Source organism: Macrobrachium rosenbergii, chromosome 37, assembly GCF_040412425.1.
Source record: "Macrobrachium rosenbergii isolate ZJJX-2024 chromosome 37, ASM4041242v1, whole genome shotgun sequence".
Taxonomy (NCBI): domain Eukaryota; kingdom Metazoa; phylum Arthropoda; class Malacostraca; order Decapoda; family Palaemonidae; genus Macrobrachium; species Macrobrachium rosenbergii.
Window position 1 is genome coordinate 17,489,037 of NC_089777.1, and position 24,313 is coordinate 17,513,349.

The 24,313-nt window shown below is 37.0% G+C and overlaps 1 protein-coding gene and 1 long non-coding RNA gene across 4 annotated transcripts in view; both read right to left on the minus strand.

Annotated features, from left to right (window-relative positions):
- Nucleotides 1-16,486, minus strand: part of LOC136825367 (uncharacterized) — a 40,361-nt gene extending 23,875 nt beyond the window's left edge. Inside the window, exon 1 of the long non-coding RNA XR_010849311.1 lies at nt 16,443-16,486. This is a non-coding gene — a long non-coding RNA (uncharacterized lncRNA). The remainder of the gene's footprint in view (nt 1-16,442) is intronic.
- Nucleotides 1-24,313, minus strand: part of LOC136825365 (uncharacterized) — a 505,160-nt gene that overhangs the window by 279,746 nt on the left and 201,101 nt on the right. The gene's annotated exons all lie outside the window — the stretch shown is intronic.

The window sequence follows — 24,313 nt, forward strand, 5'->3', positions numbered from 1 at the left end:
ATATATATATATATATATATATATATATATATATATATATATAGAGAGAGAGAGAGAGAGAGAGAGAGAGAGAGAGAGAGAGAGAGAGAGAGAGAGAGAGAGAGAGAGAGAGAGGCTAAAAAAACCGTATAATTCTTGGAGGGTCTTAAATGATCACGTACGCTTAATCTAGAGAGAGAGAGAGAGAGAGAGAGAGAGAGAGAGAGAGAGAGAGAGAGAGAGAGAGAGAGAGCTCGCGCGCGCGTCTACGCGGATACAACCGTATATAATTCTCACAAGGTTACAAATCGTTAATACGCCTTGGCAGACTTCATATAATCATAGATAATCTCTTCCAAAAACCATTAAGTCAATTCCTTTACCCAATACTTTAATAACTTAAATAAGAAGGCAATTTCACGTTTAACGCTTATCATCCTTAAATGCAGATGCCCCCCGCCCCCGCCCCCTAAATTGGGCAAAGTATAATGAAATCACACCCCTACCCTACCCCGATGGCATTTCCGGAAGTCAACGAACAGGGTATCGAGTGTTCGTAGCTTCAGCCGAACTGAAAGTGGAAAGTATCAAATATTTTGTATCTTACGTAACTCAATTTCTATCCTAAGTCCTTTCCGAGATTCTAAGAATGATTATAAGTTACTTTGTTTTGAGAAACTTCAGCGGAACAGAAATTGGAAAGAATCACTTATTTTGTATCTTCATTCCTTCCCAATATTATAATAAGTATAACTGTAATTAACTGTATTTGAGAAACTTCAGAGTCACAGAAAGTGAAATGCGTAACTCAATTTCTATCTTAAGTCCTTCCCGAGATTCTAAGAATGATTATACGTTATTTTTTTTTGAGAAACTGCAGCGGAACGGAGAGTGAGAAGTATCACTTATTTTGTATCGTAAGACTGTCCCAAGATTATAATAATAAGTACGACTGTAAGTTACTTTTATTTGAGAAGGTAAAGTATATAAGTTATAATTTTCAGGAAGGATTAGAAAGTTGGCTGTAAAGGAAATAGTATATAGGTGCGTTATACCGCTTTTATTTTTAATGGTTGTAAGTAGCATTTTATTTTTAATGTTTCTAAGTAGCACTTATTCTGATTCAAGTAACACAGGCCGGAACGTGGAACGTTTCATATATATAATATGAGTGTGCATGAGTTTCTACTATAATATTTGTAATTAATACGGTGTATTTATGCATATATATGTATATTCTTTACACACGTGTATATATATATATATATATATATATATATATATATATATATATGTATATATATATATATATATATATATATATATATATATTACCTTTATTTATATATTCATCTCGTTCCATATTTTCATGATTCAGTTATATATATATATATATATATATATATATATATATATATATATATATATATATATATATATATATATATATATAATATACATAAAAACTGTCACATACATACATGTTATGTAACTTATACACATACACATACACACACACAGAATCTCAAACACACAGTATTCCACAATGCCAAAACCTTGTATATTTCTAAGCCTATCGGGAGTCATACACTCAATAATAAGTAAAATAAACGAACCATACAAACCCATCTTTCATCCGCAAACCCGCCAACAAAACATACACATTAAACTACACTTGACTACGCTTTTTAAAAATTGTAAAGTATAGAATACATAAAGTATAGAATACATAAAGTATAGAATACACAGCTTCCTTTCACCGGACCAGCCCCGACAACAACACTTTACGCGAAATAAAAAGAGTTACGGTGCGACCGCCGCCCTCTATATATGGACAAGACAATTCCTCATTCTGGTCAAGATCGGTGAGCGGTGGAGTTCCCCGGGTGGGTTGCTGCAAATGAGAGCCCCTCTCGTTTCTCTCTCTCTCTCTCTCTCTCTCTCTCTCTCTCTCTCTCTCTCTGTATGTGTGTTCCTTGCGACACTCGGCTGAGAGAGAGAAAAGAGATAGTCTTCCAAAGGTCCTGGAGTACAAAGAGAGAGAGAGAGAGAGAGAGAGAGAGAGAGAGAGAGAGAGAGAGAGAGAGAGAGAGAGAGAGAGTTTTTTCCTAAAAGTTCCGGAGTACATATATATATATATATATATATATATATATATATATATATATATATATATATAGAGAGAGAGAGAGAGAGAGAGAGAGAGAGAGAGAGAGAGAGAGAGACTCTCCAAAGATCCTGGAATACGGAGACATACGAGATATTTTCAAGAAATAATTGAGAATAAAAAAAATACATCCTAAATTATCTGCACCTCGTCTATAGACCTATAAATCCACCCTTCGCCCCCCCTTCTCAAGGCCTATATAGCCAATCCCCTCGTATATAATCCTCCCCCCTCAACGATCTCTAAAACGATAACCAAGTGACTATACCGAGGGTATGATTGTAATCTGCAGATTAGAAACAGTTGACAAACCAAAATACTTTAAACTGAAACAAGTTACTTATGGAAGAGGCAAGTTATATATATATATATATATATATATATATATATATATATATATGTGTGTGTGTGTGTGTATGTATGTATGTATATATATAAGGGGTATAGGCATACCCTTAAAACAAGGGCGATCTCACAGGCCTACCAGATGACCTGACTTAGAAAAGGGTAAGTAAACACAACGGCCCCTCTTGTTCTGTCGACTTAATAACCCACTAGGGGGGTGGGGAGAGGGCCAACTTATTCGTTTGGGCCTAATAATAATAATAATAATAATAATAAAGCAGTTTTTTAGCTACAGAATAAAACCGTATTTGTAAGTGTATAATTCAGTCTGCTTAGAAGCTTGCTTAGGGAGAAACTCGCCCCTATACTAACCTGTATAGGGGCGACTTTCCCCTAAACACACCCTATCGACCCTATGCACATTCAGCTGCACACAACGAGGTCCCTATCGCCTTTTTTTCGGTCGTATCACGGAACTGTCGCCGCTGATATAAAAACGATAAGCGTGGATCAGGATTTCCTCAAAATAATGACTCCTTCAAATTTATTTTACGCATTGGAAGATAAGCCTAGAACGTGTAATGTTTTATACAGGCCTGTATACTGACGTACAATACACAGGTGTATGTGTATGCGCACATATAAATACTTTAAATACACAGCATATACTTTTCAGTATACCCTAGTAAACATAGGAACTTAGATGTGAAATCAAAACAAAGAAACGAATATATAAATATATATAAATATATATATATATACACACATATATATATATATATATATATATATATATATATATATATATATATATATATATATATATATATATATGGATATATATATATATATATATATATATATATATATATATATATATATATAAACATATATAGTTTCAGATACCAGGCAACAAAAATAACACATAAACAAAATAAAACTTAGAACATATCTTCGCAACAACGTGATGCCTAGCATCCTAAACCATTACAACCGCGCGTCGCAAAAGCAAGGGTCAAAACACGCCCAGGTAACTCCTTTAGAAGGTACGCGGAGTCTATTAAAACGGCCTCTCTCTCCTTCAAAGAGACAGAGACACTTGCCATTTGAAAAGAACCGTTTTTTGAGGGGGGGCGGGGAGGGGCGGGGGTGTTGGAAGAGGGGGGGGAGGGAGATTCCTGACGTACAGTAGGACACTAAGAAGGATTAAGCTATTCCTAGAGGGACGCCTTAACGTCCCAAAGATGACACCTGAGAGACAGCTTTGAGTCTCGACTTGCAAAACGACCTTACTTGATTTTTCACTCGTTCTAATCGATGGTCAAGAGACGCGTTCGGTAATTTGAAGAGAGAGAGAGAGAGAGAGAGAGAGAGAGAGAGAGAGAGAGAGAGAGAGAGAGAGAGAGAGAACGTAAAATCAGTTTCCTAACAGTTCGTCAGAAAGTCTGGACAAGAAGCAAATGTCCGATTCAACTGTCATGAATGACAGACAGAGTGGTCAAGCGTAGCCACTACATTCATTCATAAAAAAATATATTGTACTACGAAATGGAACAGGGAATCCACCTAAAAATCGACCTTCCATTGAAGATTTCAGGTGAGTATCACCAGCATCCCTCACAATATACAGCAGAAAAGTTAAGTATACCTTAGTTTAACCAGACCACTGAGCTGATTAACAGTTCTCCTAGGGCTGGCCCGAAGGATTAGACTTATTTTACGTGGCTAAGAACCAGTTGGTTACCTAGCAACGGGTACCTCCTTTCTTTTCTTCTTGAAATCTTCAGCTGGAAAACCCTAATGCATTGAACTGAATTGATACAGAATTTAGGCCAAGGGTCAAGCACTGGGACCTATGAAGTCCTTCAGTGCTGAAACGGAAATTGACAGTAAAAGTCTGAAAGGTGCAACAGGAGGAAAACCTCAGAGCAGTTGCACTATGAATCAGCTGTTAGGAGAGGGTGGAAAGTAAGATGGAAGAAAGAAAATGAAAGGAGGTACAGTAGATAGAACGAAAGGGGTTGCAGCTTGGGTCCGAAGGCACGCTGCAAAGAACTTTGAAATAATGCCTACAGTGCACCGCATGAGGTGCACTAACAGCACTACCCCCTAAGGGGGAAAACCCTTAAGAGGGCTCCAAATTGTCCACCTGGAAATAGCCTCTGAGGATGTCTAACTGGAAATTCATTCAGCATCTTCCTACAGATTCAGAACAGAACAAGACAGACGAGCTTTATATTTCAGCAGAAGACCCAATTAACACCAACCAGGCGGCTATTAAGATTTACTCCAGCAATCCCCATCAATCCCCACCACTCCAAGATAAAAAGAAATTAATGGAGGAATCCCTAGGAATCCCCAGAAATCCCCTTCCCTCCCCGCAGAACAAGATGATCCAGGGATACCAAGATTGAGTCACGTCGGAGATGGGGCAGGAATAATATAGCGTTGTGGTTCTTCTTCTTCTTCTTCTTCTTCTTCTTCTGCCCTTGACAAACAAAGAGAGGAGGACGACACTGACTCCCTTGTGCCCCGCGACAGAGCCACCAGATCTGTCACAGTAACAACAACAGCAACAACAACAACATCAACAACAATATAACAAAAAAACAACAGCTACAACCTGATCATCAGCCGAATGACAATCATGTTAATGGCGGGGTATTGGAGCATCAGATTACAACGACCCCTTATAGTCCCGTTTCTTGCTTTTTTTTTTATCTTTTTGTCGACTCACGGAGCCTTATTATGTAATATCCACAGTTCAGGTTTCTTTAGAAACTAGGCACTTATAGACCAAACATCGGATCCTGATATATATATATATATATATATATATATATATATATATATATATATATATATATATATATATATATATATATATATATATATATATATATATATAATGGAGTATATACAAACATATAAATTGTGTGGAAAATAAATGGCTATATTTCAGAGACCAAACTGTCTCTCTCCTCAGGCAAATTCGCTCAAGCTATTTGCCTGAGGAGAGACAGTTTGGTCTCTGAAATATAGCCTTTATTTTCCGCATTTTAACATTTCTATGAGCTCTCTTATATTTGATGGAATTCTGTTTTAACAGAAAATATTTCACAGTCATATATATATATATATATATATATATATATATATATATATATATATGGGTTTTTATAAACTGAAAATAATACTTACTCTCTCATATAGCTATATGGCTTTATTAAACTCAACACTGACTCATTGACATAGTTATATAGAATTTTCTAAACTCAACAGAACACTGACTTATGTGATCCTATGATATATAGCTATCTGGATTTTATAAACTCAAACTAACACTGCCTCTTTATGTAAAAAGACAAATGCTAAATAAAATTGATGAGATGTTGAAATCAAATTGCCCAAAAATTCACAAATTCACAAAAATTAACAAATCAGCGTACTCTTTCCATCTCCAGATCCTACTTGTATTAAATTTCACTCAACAAACCACTAATCTCTGAATCCTATAAGCATAGGAGGCCTACGCAGAAGGCCTATAAGAACAGAAAGAAACATAAGATGACTCTGACTATCTTCAAACATTCAATAAAATATCCAATTCAGACGCATCAACCTTACTTCTCAATCCTACCACCAGATGGCTTTAAAACGAGATAGCAATGACGTCACGGACTTCACAGGCTAACTTCTGAAGCCTTGTTTATATTCTCTCTTGATGACATGGAAGACATCAGTCCCTATCTTGAAACAGTGGCTGTTTATGACTATTTATAGCCTTGTCAGAGTAGTCTGGTTACAGTAGTCTGGTTACAGCAATCGGGAAACTGCGGAGTTATATAGTCAACATCAAAACACGGGTTTGTATTATGTCATAGTGTTACAGAGGGCCGAGTGCAGGGTGATTATGTAATAGTAGAGAGATGCAGCTTGTTTCAACTTATCAACAGCGGGTTACAAGTAATTATGTAATACATGAAAGTAATTAAAAGTAGTTACAAAAGACTTGTGTATATATATGTGTGTGTGTATGCAAATGTACCACAGCGAATATCTTACCTTACATATGAAAGACAAAACCAATCAGGATTTATACCCAGTGCTGCTGCTGCTCATGATAATAATAATAATAATAATAATAATAATAATAATAATAATAATAATAATAATAATAATATGACTGTTATATTCATATGTTTTTATCATTCGCCTTAACACCCTTTATTCATATGACTGTGGATTTTATTGCTTAACAGTTTATCACGATATTTTTGAATTTCTTAGCAATAATAATAATAATAATAATAATAATAATAATAATAATAATAATAATAATAATAATAATAATAATAATAATAATTCAGTATAACTGAACCAGGTATTTGCACCCTAATGAAGTGGCGATATTCCAATGTACACAAATGTCTATCGACACCAAACAAACCCCCTTTCTCTTCTCTCTCTCTCTCTCTCTCTCTCTCTCTCTCTCTCTCTCTCTCTCTCCACTAATAAGACTATAGGGACCACCCTTCCGTCTTAGGCTGAGTTCTTCTAAACATTAGCTCCTGTTGTTCTCCCGAGAGTGTGTCGTGAGATTTTGTGAATAATAATAATAATAATAATAATAATAATAATAATAATAATAATAATAATAATAATAATAATAATAATAATAATAATAATTTCATTCCAGGTTGGTGTAAGATATTTTTAACTATAATAATAATAATAATAATAATAATAATAATAATAATAATAATAATAATAATAATATCATTCACTCCGCATGTAAAACATTCAGAATATAATAATAATAATAATAATAATAATAATAATAATAATAATAATAATAATAATAATAATAATACTGACACTTCCTTCCTACAGAGTGTTATACATACACAGTGAATAACAGTGCATTACACAAATAACAACAGCAACAACTACAACAATCACATTACTGGTAACATCACAAACAGTTCCTAATCCAATTTCCTGCTGACAAATAACATCGCCTTTTCCCACTTTCTCCGGAAGAAAGTTCGTCCTTTCTCAACAATAAATCAATAACTTTTTTCTGCTGTTCCTTATCGTTAAAAATAACCGTTTCATTTCCGTTATTCAATGTATAATTATTCAGAAGGTTATTCACCATGAAGAATATATTTTCAATTGTTTTTTTATAATATTTTTATTCATTTGTTTCTATTTATGCTAATTATTTTCTTAAATATTAAATTACAACGATTGGCAGGTTAAATATCAATTCATTTTGTCTTGGGGACATATATATATATATATATATATATATATATATATATATATATATATATATATATATATATATATATATATATATATAAAATATACACCCAAAGGGTATTATGTATAGTCACTCCTGCCTCGACCAGGATTCGAACCTGTGCCTTACTGGTTCAGAGCATAAGATGACAGTGGCTTAATGAACTCGACCATCAAGAAATAATTTTTTTTATATAGAATTCGTGACAAAATATCATATCTATGATAAATACTTTCGTAAAATATCAGGCCATCTTTGCGTAATTTATGTGAATTTTAAGTTACATTATCAAAACACGATATATATTTCACCGTCGGTTTAACCGTAATAAATTCTGGTTTATCTTCATTTCCAACAATCTTATATTGGTTTAGTTTTGGGCTATTACAACCGAATTATCTCAAGAATTTAATCACTTATTTCTTAAAGCGCAGACGCCCTAAAGTTCACCAAACTCTGAATGAACTTACAAAAAGATTCACGTAATTCTTCTGACGTGCATGCCCTGTGTTTCGACAGGATCCCTTCCCCCCCTCCCACCTCCCTGGCCCATCACACACCCCCTCCTCCCCACCCCCCCACAAAATTTAAGATCACAACAAAGAAAGGAGGCATTGTTACACAAGACGGATATAGTCTCATTATCATAATGAGCTGATCGACGCATAACGTTTACCACTGTGCAAAGACTTCTTTTTTTATTTTTTTTAGTTTTCTGTAAAAGAAAACTATTGTGCCCGCTTTGTTTGTCCGTCCGCACTTTTTTCTGTCCGCACTTTTTCTGTCCGCCCTCAGATCTTAAAAACTACAGAGGCTAGAGGGCTGAAAATTGGCGTGTTGATCATCCACCCTCCAATCGTCAAACATACCAAATTGCAGCTCTCTAGCCTCTGTAGTTTTTATTTCATTTAAGGTTAAAGTTAGCCATAATCTTGCTTCTGGCCACCACCGGGCCGTGGTTAAAGTTTCATTTGCCACGGCTCATACAGCATTATACCGAGATCACCGAAAGGTAGATCTATTTTCGGTGGCCTTGACTATACGCTGTACAGAAGACTCGATTGCGCCAAAGAAACTTCGGCGCATTTTTACATGTTTTTCAAGAAATTAGTTTTATTTTTTTATCTCACTATCACGGAGGGGGCGTGGGGATTCTTACTATCACCATCAGCAAACTCACTATCATCATCACTGCCATTCTCACCATCTTGTCACTGTATTGCATCTTATCTTTTTATAAAGAAAAAACTTTTTTGTTATCTCACAATCATTAGGCGGATTTTTACTATCATCCTCATACTCACTATTTTCTTACTATCATTCCCACCATCTCTTTTCACTGTACTGCATCTTTTCAGACTCGTGTGGTCATTGCCCCCTCTATATGACAAATCATGATACTTTTAATTTTCACAATCCCAAGAAGCATCACAGACAAAGTTCACAATCACTAGACTGACTTATCATCATCACTGTCATTCTCACCATTTATCACCATCTCTTTTCACTGTACTGCATCTTTTCAGACTCGTGTGGTCATTGCCCCCTCTATATGACAAATCATGATACTTTTAAATTTCGCTCCTTAAGTTTGACACCACGAGGAACCACACACACAAAGTTAAACAATGATATTCAACGAAATTCAATTGAATACTTTCAATTTCACAAACACAAGGGACCTCACACACTAAGTTCAACAACGGAATTCAACGGAATTCAAAGAAATTCATTAGATTCTGGGCACGTTTTCTCTGAATTCAGTGGCCGTGTGGCATGAGGAACCACACTCGTCAATCAAATAATCACGTCACACTTATTATTATTACTTCTAAAAGAATCATATATAAATAAATATATATATATATATATATATATATATATATATATATATATATATATATATATATATATATAGACAGACATTGCCCAAACTACAAACGAGAACAGTACGCCACAAGTACAAACTGTACGTAGCCGTACCCAGTCGCGTACGAACTGGGTACTTAATATACGTAACACTCTGATCATCTGAATCTAAAATCGGGTATATTTTAGACAAATGATTATCAAACCGAGAAGTGAATTTGTGATTCCTCTTTTGTCATGAACTCTGTAGCAAACTTCTTACGCAGAAGTGCTATGCCATCGAGAACCGACTTCCTCCTCTGTCACCTCCGTACGCAAAAGTACCCCAGAACAGGAAGAGTGTACGCGCGCGCGCACACGCACTCAGAAACACACGGTAGCACTGGTCTAGATCACTCGCTCACTAAACAACACAAGAGGGCGCCAGGGGAGGGATTTTGCCAGGGAGGAAAGCCAACGAACAAACACGAACAAACACACACACATACACACCAGCCCCGCAGCGCTGGTGGGGGCAAACTACTATACCACCTACCAATCACCAACACTGCCCCCCCCCCCTCCCCCTCTTCCTCCCGCTCTCCCTCCCTCTCCAACACCCCTGGAACGCCCCTCCACCAAATCTCCAGCTACTCGTCTCAACATTCACCTGAAGGAGGGTCCTTAGAGAAATTGATTAGTTAATTATTCGCGAAATAGATTCGTTAATTATTCGATACATAAACAGGTTCGTTAATTATTCGCTATATAAATACATTCGTTAATTATTTGCTGAATAAATAGATTCGTTCATTATTCTCTAAATAAATAGATTCGTTGATTATTCGCTAACAATAGATTCGTTAATTATTCGCTAAATAAATAGATTCGTTAATTATTCGCTAAATAGATTCGTTAATTATTCGCTAAATAGATTCGTTAATTATTTGCTAAATAAATAGATTCGTTAATTATTTGCTTAATAAACAGATTTGTTAATTATTCGCTATATGAAGAGATTCGTTAATTATTCGCTATTTGAAGATTCGTTAATTATTCGCTAAATAAACAGATTCGTTAAATATTCGCTAAGTAAATTGATTCGTTAATTATTCGCTAAATAAAAAGATTCGTTAATTATTTCGTTAATAACATTCGCTAATTTTCATTTATACATCCAAATATAATAAGTGATTTTCAAACTGGAGTTAACTGTGTCACAGTTGACACATGTTACACACGTGTGCTTACATCGGTTACCTGCCTGGGCCAACCTGAGTTTCTTTTTCGGGCATTTCGACATAATTTGGGCATTTGTCCGTTCGTCTGTCCGTCACTGTCTTTGTGCGTAGACCTCAGTCACGGAACAATAAGGTATTCGAAAAACGGATCTCCGGAGATAAGATTAGATAATGTGAACTTCGTATTGCCATAAACTCTCTCTCTCTCTCTCTCTCTCTCTCTGATCTTGCTGTCTGCATGTCATTTATGAATTTGTTTCTTTAGCAATCATATTCTCTCTCATCTCTCTCTCTCTCTCTCTTTAGCTCTCTCTCTCTCTCTCTCTCTCTCTCTCTCTCTCTCTCTCTCTTGGTTTATCAAAAATATCTCCCTCTCTTTGTATATTTATTAGTCGCCTTCTCTCTCTCTCTCTCTCTCTCTCTCTCTCTCTCTCTCTCTCTCTCTCTCTCTCTCTCGACCAGATAAAGAAACATCACCCTATCTTACGCAATGGCTCATATCTTCGTTATCATTTCGAACTTGGGCAGGTGCGTGTGGGGGGGGGGGGGCGGAGTCTCGTCCTGAACGCACGCTAAGTTTCAGCGAAACTGAATGAAGCTGAAAGAATTTCCCGCTTCGTTACGATCGAATCTATCTCGAATTTGGTCGCGTTCTGAAAGCTCGATACGTTCGAGTGAAACTGAATGAAACGGAGTGAAACTGAATGAAATTAAGTGAAACTGAATGAAACTGGGCGAAACTGAGTGAAACTGGGTGAACTGAGTGAAACTGGGTGAAACTGACTTAAACTGGGAGAACTGAGTAAAACTGACTAAAACTGGGTGAAACTGAGTGAAACTGAAACTGGATGAAGTGAATGAAACTGTGTGAAACTGGGTGAAAGTGAAGGAATTTCTTGCTTCATTAACATCTAATTTAATCGAATTGGGCCGCGTTCTGAACGCGTTCTATATCAGAGTGAAACTGACTGAAACTTGGTGAAACGGAGTGAAACAGCGAATTTCGCCGCTCTATCATGATCCAGTCTATCTCGAATTAAGGAAGATTGAATGCCAAATACGCCCCAAGACGGTGGTTGTTTAATACTGTTTTTTTTTCTAGATTTTGAAAAATATGATAGGTCAAACGACATGGCGAATGTCAAGTGAAATGATGTGTCAAATGACATGCCAAATGTCAGGTCAAATGATGTGTCACATGACAGGTCAAATGTCAGGTTAAATGATGTGTCAATGACAGGTCAAATGTCAGGTTAAATGACGTGTCAAATGACAGGTCAAATGTCAGGTCAAATGTGTCAAATGTGTCAAATGACAGCATTTGACAGGTCAAATGTCAGGTCAAATGCTGTGTCAAATGACATGCCAAAGTCAGGTCAAATGATGTGTCAAATGACAGGTCAAATGTCAGGTCATATAATGTGTCAAATGACATGTCAAACGTCAGGTCAAATGATGTGTCAATTGACATAACAAATGTCAAGTCAAATGATGTGTCAAATGACATGACAAATGTCAGGTCAAATGATGTGTCAAATGACATGCCAAATGTCAGGTCAAATGTCAGGTCAAATGTCTGGTCAAATAATGTGTTAAATGACAGGTCAAATAGGAGTGGGATAAAGATGTGATAAAATAAAGATGAAACCTTAAAATATATGCGTAAATATAAAAAGAGAATTAAAATTACTTTGAAGATTTGCAAATAAGAGAAACAGAATAACAATAATTAAGAACTGAAATTAAATATGTAAAAATATATAAAAAATAGACAAAATTAAATTAATAACATTACAAATGCGTAATTTACACCAAAATTACACAATCGATAAATTGAAGATAGCAACTGAGTGTAATTACTAAGAGAGAGAGAGAGAGAGAGAGAGAGAGAGAGAGAGAGAGAGAGAGAGAGAGAGAGACTGCTCACGAAAGCAAGCAAGGAGTTGCTCCTATAAAACCCTACTGCATCTAGCTATAAATTAGAGGCATAGGTAACCGCAAAAATGTAACCCCTCCCCCCCCAAAAAAATGGGGGAAGGGGAGGGGGAGGTGACCAGAGACGGGGGTGGGGGGGGAACCTGAACAGGAAAAGGACATCCTACTAACTACACAGAACACTCGCTCCGGGTGCTCTCTCTCTCTCTCTGTTGTCTCTCACTCTCTCTCCTCTCTCTCACTCTATCTGACACTATAAACACTTAGAGAGAGAGAGAGAGAGAGAGAGAGAGAGAGAGAGAGAGAGAATACGGAAGGTCATGGGACAGGTGACAGGTGGACGAAGGAGCGTGAAGGATCTGCTACTATCATAACTGCCCCCTCTCTCTCTCTCTCTCTCTCTCTCTCTCTCTCTCTCTCTCTCTCTCCTGTATCCTACCTCGATCTCGAAAAACACCTCAGGGGACGAGATTGGGTGGACGTAACCGCCTCTCTTCCACCTGGCGTATCTCTCTCTCTCTCTCTCTCTCTCTCTCTCTCTCTCTCTCTCTCTCTCTCTCTCTTTGTCAAAATAATGGCTGAATGTGTTAATGGGCCTTCACTCACCAAAGAAATTTATTCAGTGTAATTCAACATCAGTTTCGTGGAGACGAAATTTTCAACTCTCTCTCTCTCTCTCTCTCTCTCTCTCTCTCTCTCTCTCTGAAAGCAGAATGGCAGAACTTAGAGAATAGCGCCGACGTAAGTCCGAATTTGGACAAAAAGGGCCGACCACATGCAATAGCCACTGGCTAAGAGCAAGGTGGTGGTTGAAGAGAAGGGGAGGAGGAGGAATAGGAGGAGGGGGAGGAGGAATAGGAGGAGGAGATGGAGGAGGAGGAGGAGATGGAGGAGGAGGAGGAGATGGAGGAGATGGAGGAGGAATAGGAGGAGGAGGAATAGAAGGAGGAGGAGGAGGAATAGGAGGTCGGTTGAGCAGTAGGAGGAGGAGTATGAGGATGTAGTAGGAGGAGGAGGAGGAGATGAGGATGTAGGAGGAGAAGGAAGAGGAGAATGAGGAGGTAGGAGGAGGAGGAGGAGGAGGAGAATGAAGATGTAGGAGGAGTAGAAAGAAGATGGAGGAGGAGGAGAAGAATGAAGATGTAGGAGGAGGAGGAGGAGGAGGAGGAGGAGGAATAGAAGGTAGGAGGAATTGGAGGAGGAGGAGGAGGAGGAGGAGGAGGATGAGAGGAGGAGGATGAGAGGAGGAGGAGGAGAATGAAGATGTAGGAGGAAGAGGAGGAACAGAAGGAGGAGGAGGAATAGGAGGAGGAAAAATTGGAGGAGGAGGAGGATGAGGAGGAAATGGGGAGGGTGTTTTTGCCATCCACGCCAAACAGGCACCAACACACTCACACCTGCTGGGAGGAAATCGGACGGGAAATTATATTATCTTCCCCAGGAACCGTTGTCCACAGGAGGGGAAAAACACTGAGGCTTTGTGTAGGAGAATAACATAACGTGGAATAAATATCTGTCTATCTATCTATCTACCTATATATATATATATATATATATATATATATATATATATATATATATATATATATATATATATATATATATATAAATATATATATATATATATATATATATATATATATATATATATATATATATATATATATATATATATATATATATATATATATATATATATAATCGAGAATCAGTGAACTTTCACACATTCAAGTAAATGACAGTGCAAAAAATCATTGAGAAAAGAACAACTTGTAACCTCATTCAAACAACGAGAACGAGAGAGAGAGAGAGAGAGAGAGAGAGAGAGAGAGAGAGAGAGAGAGAGAGAGAGAGAGAGAATTTAAAGACTTCGCTTCTACCAAAACCGATGATGAATTATGTATGTTGAATAAATTTATTTGATGAATGAGCGCCAACAAACACCTTCAATCGAAGAAGAGAGAGAGAGAGAGAGAGAGAGAGAGAGAGAGAGAGAGAGATATTATCAACGTCTCATTTGTGACTTTTGCCAAAACAAAGAGGTGCTCAGTTTGGCAATTTTTTTTTTTTTTTTGCGCCCTATGTTGAACGGCTGTCATGTTCTCTGAGAGTTTCAAGAATAAAATCTAAGGATGAAGACAAAGGAGAGAGAGAGAGAGAGAGAGAGAGAGAGAGAGAGAGAGAGAGAGAGAGAGAGAGACTGATTGTTTGTTTAGCTGTATGTTAAACTGGCGTCAAAACAACAAGAGTCATCGACTTCGAGCCAATAAAGAGAGAGAGAGAGAGAGAGAGAGAGAGAGAGAGAGAGAGAGAGAGAGAGAGAGAGAGAGAGAGAGAGAGAGAATGAAAAACATCTCTGCATACAATTAATCTTGCTTTGAAAAAACATTAAAAATAAAGACATTCTCCTTTAACATCAAACGATAAATATATTCATATATTCATACGTGTCGGTAAATATATGGGAAGCAGTTTATCTGTTATCAACAACCTGATAACATTCAAAGACTGATAAAACCACAATGTTTTATAAGGCTGTTGGTTGTAATCAGCGATAACACCAATCTATGGCGTCAGCTATACGGATTACCTGTGTGAGAGAGAGAGAGAGAGAGAGAGAGAGAGAGAGAGAGAGAGAGAGAGAGAGAGAGGGTAACGAACATTTTCGTAATGCTGGTAAAATTTAGAATATATAACCAATCTATAAGTGGTGGATGAGAGAGAGAGAGAGAGAGAGAGAGAGATAACGAACATTTCTGTAATGCTGGTAAAATTTAGAATGTATAACCATTTTACAAGTGGTGGATGAGAGAGAGAGAGAGAGAGAGAGAGAGAGAGAGAGAGAGAGAGAGAGAGAGAGAGAGAGAGAGGTAACGAACATTTCTGTAATGCCGGTAAAATTTAGAATATATAACCAATCTATAAGTGGTGGATGAGAGAGAGAGAGAGAGAGAGAGAGAGAGAGAGAGAGAGAGAGAGGGGCAGGCTGGGAGTTTGTGCACTGTCTTCCCATCCAGTTATATAAGTAAATATAAAAATAAAAGATAACTATTGTCATATTATATAATTTTTACCTACTGTTTGTTATTTACCAGTTAAATATAATTACTGTTGATAATTTATAATAAAAGAGTTATCCAAAATACCTCGTTAATTTATCATCAGGAACAATTATAAGTAAATGAGTAACAATACTTAACACTTCCTTATTAACTTAACACGAAACTGATAGGGTTTTCTTCATTAATATGATAATCACACAATACCTAGTTAAATAATTGACCTTTTTTGGCGCTTTTCTTGATAAAAGGAATCCTGGGTCAAAATTACCACTGTACACATAACACTTATAAAAATTGCTTATACTTTTCAAGATATTACTTTTACCCAAATGCTTTCACAGGTTATAAAATATGGTTTCAATATTTTGTTTCACTGAAATTCATAGTTTAATTTTCCGGTAGTAATATTTACCATTACACGAACATTGCAGCACCATAAATGAGCAATAAGTATATGGTTTTCATAATCTATGTCACTATCTTTCACAATCAGAGACGCATATCTGATAAGTAATATTTAATCACGACATTCGTAGCAACCGAAAATATCAGCAGACCCACAATACGAAGACCCTAATCCTCTCCCGTCAGCAACAACACTGAGGTACCCACGTTCCCCTACAGGCAGACAGCTGACTTCGCTCACTTGCTAACTCGCTCACTTCTGCTTCTCCAAAACTTGTGTCCATAAGATTCATGATTTGTCGTCCGTTGTCGCTCACTCGCAGCAAGGTCTTATTAATAATTCTTATCTGGCTAACCCTACTCTACTTCCCAATAACCCCCCGGGCCACCTGCACCTTCCCGGGGGGGGGGACAGGCAATCGCCGAAACGAACTTTTATCAACATGTACCTTTAGCCCTTATCGCTTATCGTTGCTAAATTGAGCAAAGTTCGTTTGTTTACAATAAATTGTTTTTATACAATATTAAGATGGATTGTGGGTACACAGAAGCACTAATGCTTGATAGACGAGCGTCTGTTTGTCGCATTAATCAGCTGTCAACGTTAATCCTGGATTTACGAGGAGAGATTTAATAATGTTCTAGAGATTACGACATGTGTCATAATTTAATGTTCTAAGGGATTACGACAAGAGTCGTAAATATTTCGGCAACGTAATGGTTCCTACTGGAGGTTCATGATAGAGGTCCCTCTTCAAACAATGGAATTTTATCCTTATCTATTCGTTTAAGAAAAAAGTACTTATCAATATGTTACAAAATTACTTACATTTAACTTACAAACTTAAATCTTTCACTTACAAACTAAAGTAAATAATACTGATAAATTCACGTTGAATATATTACGGTGTTACGTGAATTGTTCAAAGCACGTGGTTAGTTAACACCAAAGGTACTAAGTGGATAATCCAAGGTTCCAGCCACGTGGTCCGTAAATATCCTTCTTTCTGGGACGCATGCAAAAGTATCCAGCTACGTGATCCATAAAAAGGATCCGACAACGTGATCCACAAAATCTTCCAGCTACGTTATCCATAAGAAGGATCCAGCCACGTGAATCGTGAGCAGGATCCATTCTCGTGATCCATGAAGTTTTCTCGCCGTATGATCCATAAAAGTCATTCTTTCTCGAACACACTCATAAGGATCCAACAACATAATCCATACAATCTTCCAGCCAAGTGATCCATAAAAATGGATACAGCTTTGTGATCCATAAAATCTTCCAGCCACGTGATCCATAAAAAATGGACCCAACCTCGCAATCCGTAAAATCTTCCAGATAAACGATCGATAAAATGCTGCGGCCTCATGGTCCATAAAATCTTCCAGCCACGTGATCCATAAAAAAGAATCCATCCACGTAATCCATAAACTCCTCATCTTTATAAACAAAATAAAATACAGATCCATACTCGAAATCCTTTACAAAAAATTAACGGTTCCAGCCAAAGCATCCGAAAAAAAGCTTTCGCAACCGCGTGATCCGTAAAACCGTTCCTCTCCTGGGGCGCGAGGATCCGGATCCATTCACCCAGTGATCCGTAAAAGCCTTATCATTCTCGAACAAAAGGAAGACTTTCCTGAAGAGGGTAAGTAGTAATAACAAATATGGCCGGCGGAATTTTGTCAAGAATCTCCGATATCTTTTGGGTTGAAAGCCTATTGGCGTCTCTATTGTTCGTGCTTTCTCTCTCTCTCTCTCTCTCTCTCTCTCTCTCTTTCTTTCTCGGTTTACGTGAGTTTATCAAAAGGCTGGATAAACAGTTATCGAGGAAAGTCTCTCTCTCTCTCTCTCTCTCTCTCTCTCTCTCTCTCTCTCTCTCTCTCTCTCTCTTTCTATTCGTGAGTTTACCGAAAGGCTGAATAAGCATTTCTTGATGCGAACCCTTCAATATATTCAATTTATTAATTTTCATAAAGAGAGAGAGAGAGAGAGAGAGAGAGAGAGAGAGAGAGAGAGAGAGAGAGAGAGAGAGAGAGAGAGAAAATCTTGTCCAGTACATTTCTATACACGAACCATTTAATTCATGCAATTTAACGAATTCTAAGAGAGAGAGAGAGAGAGAGAGAGAGAGAGAGAGAGAGAGAGAGAGAGAGAGAGAGAGAGAGCCCGAATCGCCTGTGTAAACAATCCATTCATCATAATCCTCGCTCCAATAATAAGTCGGAGCTCAGATTAGGCAAAGCAAACTGGGAGGAGGAACCATCATTTGGCGTTGTTGGAAGTCCCCCAGATATCTGGGGAGGTGATTTCCGGACCTGGTTAAACATTTTCGTTTGATATTGGCGAAAGAAAGTTTGTGGGGGATTCCCAGCAAACTTGTGTAATGAGGTAATAAAGATGATTCTTGATAAAAGGCAAATGGAGTAATATTATACTTTATATTTTTAAAAGGTATGAATATTTGTGCAATAATCTCCGTAAAGTCTTTTGTAAAGGTATGTATATGTAAAAATCTCATCTAATGTATATGGCTTATAGCTGGGATAAAGGAGTCAGTCCAATTCTGTTTTGATTTCATGACGTTGCATAATATATATATATATATATATATATATATATATATATATATTATATATATATATATATATATATATATATATATATATATATATATAAAGGCACACAACAGTTCATATGAATTTTTAAACCTTATAAAAGTGAAGAGAATAAAAAGATAAATAAATAAATTTGCAAAAACCAGGACCACACTATTAAAAAGATATAAAACTCTCATGACAGCTGACCAAGAATTGAAGGTTCACACAATTTCCTGCCGCTTGGTGTGTGTACCACGTGACTCACTCACTAACCGGTTTCCGTTTTCTATGCGAAAGTTTTCTGAAGACTTACAAGTTGAACTCCAGAGAAATCAATGCATCTGGAAGCGTTGATTGCGGTTGGGAACCTTCGCCTTGGCAAACTTTTTTTGCATTTTGAGTTATCTGTGGTCTCAAGTTGATGGATCTTACACGACATGTGTGTGTTTGTATTCTCTCTCTCTCTCTCTCTCTCTCTCTCTCTCTCTCTCTCTCTCTCTGTATATATATACATATTTTTTTTTCTAGATATTTTTTATTTTTGGGTTTTTGAACTTACGAAGATTTTTTTAATGCAGACAAAATAAAAATTCTAAATGCCGAATAATGTATATATACATAATATGTATATATATATATATATATATATATATATATATATATATATATATATATATATATATACATACATATATACATACATATCTTAAACCACAACGGGAAACCGCACTCTTTAAAACAACGTCCTGAATAAAAAAAAATAATGTTTTAACTGTTTCAAAAGACTCGTCATTTAAAATTATTTTTTAGAAATATTCGAATATGAAGGCCGACATTATTCGACTTATGAAATTTGAACTCAAGTGTTCAAGTAACAAGTCTCCTAAAATTTCAAGCTGCAATAAACACTTGGTCTCTTTGTAGACTAAGGGCCGTGAGACTAATAACGATAAATGAGAGAACCCAATATAACTTCCGACTATAATACTCGAGAGAGAGAGAGAGAGAGAGAGAGAGAGAGAGAGAGAGGACTGTAACGAAAACCAGAAGGAACCACCAGACATAACGACATGGCAGCCATATTACCACTCCAATTTTTCATACAGGTATACCTCGACCACCTGTTCCTAATGAATGAATTTGAATCAACAGGTGTTCAGCGTACGTAGTCTACCCAGCACCACCTTGAAGGAACCCCCACCTTCTCTCTCTCTCTCTCTCTCTCTCTCTCTCTCTCTCTCTCTCTTTTTCCACCCTGGTTTGAATACCTCCCGACCTCCGGAAAACGTTGTGCCTCGGGCAACTAACAGACACAAGGACTTCCTTCAGTTTAACCCCTCCCCCCAAACCCATCCTACACCCGATTCCTCCATCCTACACCAACCTCCGCCACCCTACCATCCTGCAGGACAACCCCCTCCCCTTTCCCCAACCCATCCTACTACCTGCCACCCTATCCTACAAGCAATTCCCCCATCCTACCATCCTGCAGTTTAACTCCTCTCCCCACCAAACCCATCCTACACCCAACTCCTCCATCCTACAGCCAACTCCGCCATCCTACCATCCTGCAGGTTCCCCTTCCCCTTTCCACAACCTATCCTACTACCAGCCACCCTATCCTACAAGCAATTCCCCCATCCTACCATCCTGAATGACCCCCCTAGCCGTTTGCCAACTCATCCTACTACCAGCCACCCTATCCTACAGCTAATTCCCTCATCATACCATCCCACAGGACACCCCTTCTCCCCCCAAAACCGATCCTACACCAACTTCCTCCATCCTACACCAACCTCAACCATCCTACCATCCTGTAGGAACCCCAACCCATCCTACTACCAGCCAACCTATCCTACAGCCAACTCCTCATCCTACCATCTTGCAGGACCCCCACCCATTCCCCATCCCAAACCCATCCTACACCCAACTCCTCCACCCTACCACCACCTCCCCCATCCAACAATCCTACTGGACCAGCCCCATCCTGCTGAGGGATTGTGCCGTCGCAAAATTACCCCCACCCACCCCCCCCTCCTGTCTTGTTAAATTAGGAGTGACTATAACGAATCCTTAATTAGGATGACGTCACTGCTCATAATACGGAAGGTGAGGTCACCATCTTTCAAGACTGCGCTATATATAGGTATCAAGTTTAAGCATATACAGGTTTCAGAATGCAGGTACAGATATTGTACCTGTATCTTGGTATTTTTTTAATATATTCCCGTAAGACAGATAATCTGGTTACAGGTTACAGGACACAGATACAGGAATCGTACAATGGAAAAACAATTCCTTTACTAACCTCCAAAAATCTGTTCTAGCTGGCACAACTTTGTATCAGCCCATGATAGATTTCAGTACTTGTATAATAAAATAAACATGAATTGGATAAACAATTATTAAACACACGGTGCAATGGAAAAACAGTTCCTTTACTAACCTCCAAGACTGAAAAAATAAAATAAAAATAAAAATAAAAAATAAAAAAAGCAGACAAAAATAACAGGTCCCTCTCCCTTACCTCTTATCCGAATTTTTATCACCCCTGTTCTTCGCCTGTCATTCTCTCGCAGCTTCATTAAGAAGAAGAAGAAGAAGAAGAAGAAGAAGAAGAAGAAGAAGAAGAAGAAGAAGAAGAAGAAGAAGAAGAAGAAGAATTGAAATAAAAAGGTAAGGGGGTATTTTTTTTTTTAGGAGGGCGTTCGCTCGTTGGGTACCGGGTTAATGAGTTATCTATTTATTTCGAAGGAAAACCATTATCTCCTGAGCTTCCTTGAATTAACGGTTTGTCTGAGAGAGAGAGAGAGAGAGAGAGAGAGAGAGAGAGAGAGAGAGAGAGAGAGGTAACAAACATTTCTATAATGCTGGTAAAAATAAGTAAATGACAAACCATTACATAAGTGGCGAGAGAGAGAGAGAGAGAGAGAGAGAGAGAGAGAGAGAGAGAGAGAGAGAGAGAGAGAGAGAAACATACATTTCTATAATACTAATATTTAAGAATAAATAACAAACCATTACATAACTGGCGGATGAGAGAGAGAGAGAGAGAGAGAGAGAGAGAGAGAAACAAACCTATCCTTAATACTAATATGTATATATTAAGAATAAACAACAAAGGAATATATAAGTGGCGGATATGAGAGAGAGAGAGAGAGAGAGAGAGAGAGAGAGAGAGAGAGAGAGAGAGAGAGAGACCATTCGGAAATATCTGTATAACTAATAACAATTTTACAAAAGAAAAACCAAATATATTTCATAATATTTTTAATCGCAAAAATTCCTCCAATTTCTAAGTCACTTCACAAAATTAATAAAATAAAAAAAAAACATGCACACTGTCGCAGTCGCACTGTCTCAAGAGTATCGTCACTGTATACAAGTCATTGTATTTAAGCCGAAACGAGTTATAATGAAAAATACAACGCAACCTCACCCGCCTCATTATCGAGGAAAATGCAGGAAGACTGTTTGTACCTCAAGGCCAAATTCTTGAGAAAACAAACAGAATTGTAGGACAAAATTGTGTTATGTTTAAATATTCCCACAGGATACATTTGCAAAAAAAATTTACGATGAACAATAACATCTGTAAAATAATTATGAATAATAATATTATTCATATAAAATTTCTAAACAAAGTACCTGAAGAAAATTGAAATTGAGTTTTTAGTAAAAGAATTGCGACTTGTTTGCAATGAAATTTATGAGGCAGAATAAATTGCCATTTATGCTAAATTCGCTTTTGATAAATTCCATGAAAAAATTACTTAGCGACTATTCCTTTCAGATAATTTATCTTGCATCATCACAGCTTTTATTCTTCTGAATCTTTGAATTCACTAAATAACATTAATTCAAAATGACTCAGAACAAAATTATAACCTGCTAACTTTATTTCTTTCTCTTTCTTGAAATCTTCAGCTGAAAACCTCTATAAGGACAGAGTCAACAGACTTATATTGTGCCCTAAATTGTAAAACTGCAGTATCTGCACAATTTTCGAAATTGAGATATGCCACCTATTGGGCTAGTGAAACACTTATACACAAGTTACTGCAATTGCAGAATGATTCTCCAGTGCTTTATTTAGGGGGTCCCATCTGCGGTATCTGCAAAATCAGTAGTAGGGCCAGGGAAAACTGCAGTATCTACCATTCTTCTCAGTTTTGTACTTTTGCAGATACTGCAGTCTACCATTTTAGGGCAATGTAAACCCAAGGGAAATCATGGAGAGAGAGAGAGAGAGAGAGAGAGAGAGAGAGAGAGAGAGAGAGAGAGAGAGAGAGAGAGAGAACATACATTTCTATAATACTTATTTAAGAATAAATAACAAACCATTACATAACTGGCGGATGAGAGAGAGAGAGAGAGAGAAACAAACCTATCCTTAATACTAATATGTATATATTAAGAATAAACAACAAAGGAATATATATATGGATATGATTCGAAATATCTGTATAACTAATAACAATTTTACAAAAGAAAAACCAAATATATTTCATAATATCTTTAATCGCAAAAATTCCTCCAATTTCTAAGTCACTTCACAAAATTAATAAATATTAAAAAAAAAAACATGCACACTGTCGCAGTCGCATTGTCTCAAGAGTATCGTCACTGTATACAAGTCATTGTATTTAAGCCGAAACGAGTGATAATGAAAAATACAACGCAACCTCACCCACCTCATTATCGAGGAAAATACAGGAAGACTGTTTGTACCTCAAGGCCACTTTTGATTCTTGAGAAAACAAACAGAATTGTAGGACAAAATTGTGTTATGTTTAAATATTCCCACAGGATACATTTGCAAAAAGAATTACGATGGACAATAACATCTGTAAAATAATTATGAATAATAATATTATTCATATAAGAATTTCTAAAGCAAAGTATCTGAAGAAAATTGAAATTGAGTTTTTTAGTAAAAGAATTGCGACTTGTTTGCAATGAAATTTATGAGGCAGAATAAATTGCCATTTATGCTAAATTCGCTTTTGATAAATTCCATGAAAAAATTACTTAGCGACTATTCCTTTCAGATAATTTATCTTGCATCATCACAGCTTTTATTCTTCTGAATCTTTGGAATTCACTAAATAACATTAATTCAAAATGACTCAGAACAAAATTATAACCTGCTAACTTTATTTCTTTCTCTTTCTTGAAATCTTCAGCTGAAAACCTCTATAAGGACAGAGTCAACAGACTTATATTGTGCCCTAAATTGTAAAACTGCAGTATCTGCACAATTTTCGAAATTGAGATATGCCACCTATTGGGCTAGTGAAACACTAATACACAAGTTACTGCAATTGCAGAATGATTCTCCAGTGCTTTATTTAGGGGGTCCCATTTGCGGTATCTGCAAAATCAGTAGTAAGGCCAGGGAAAACTGCAATATCTACCA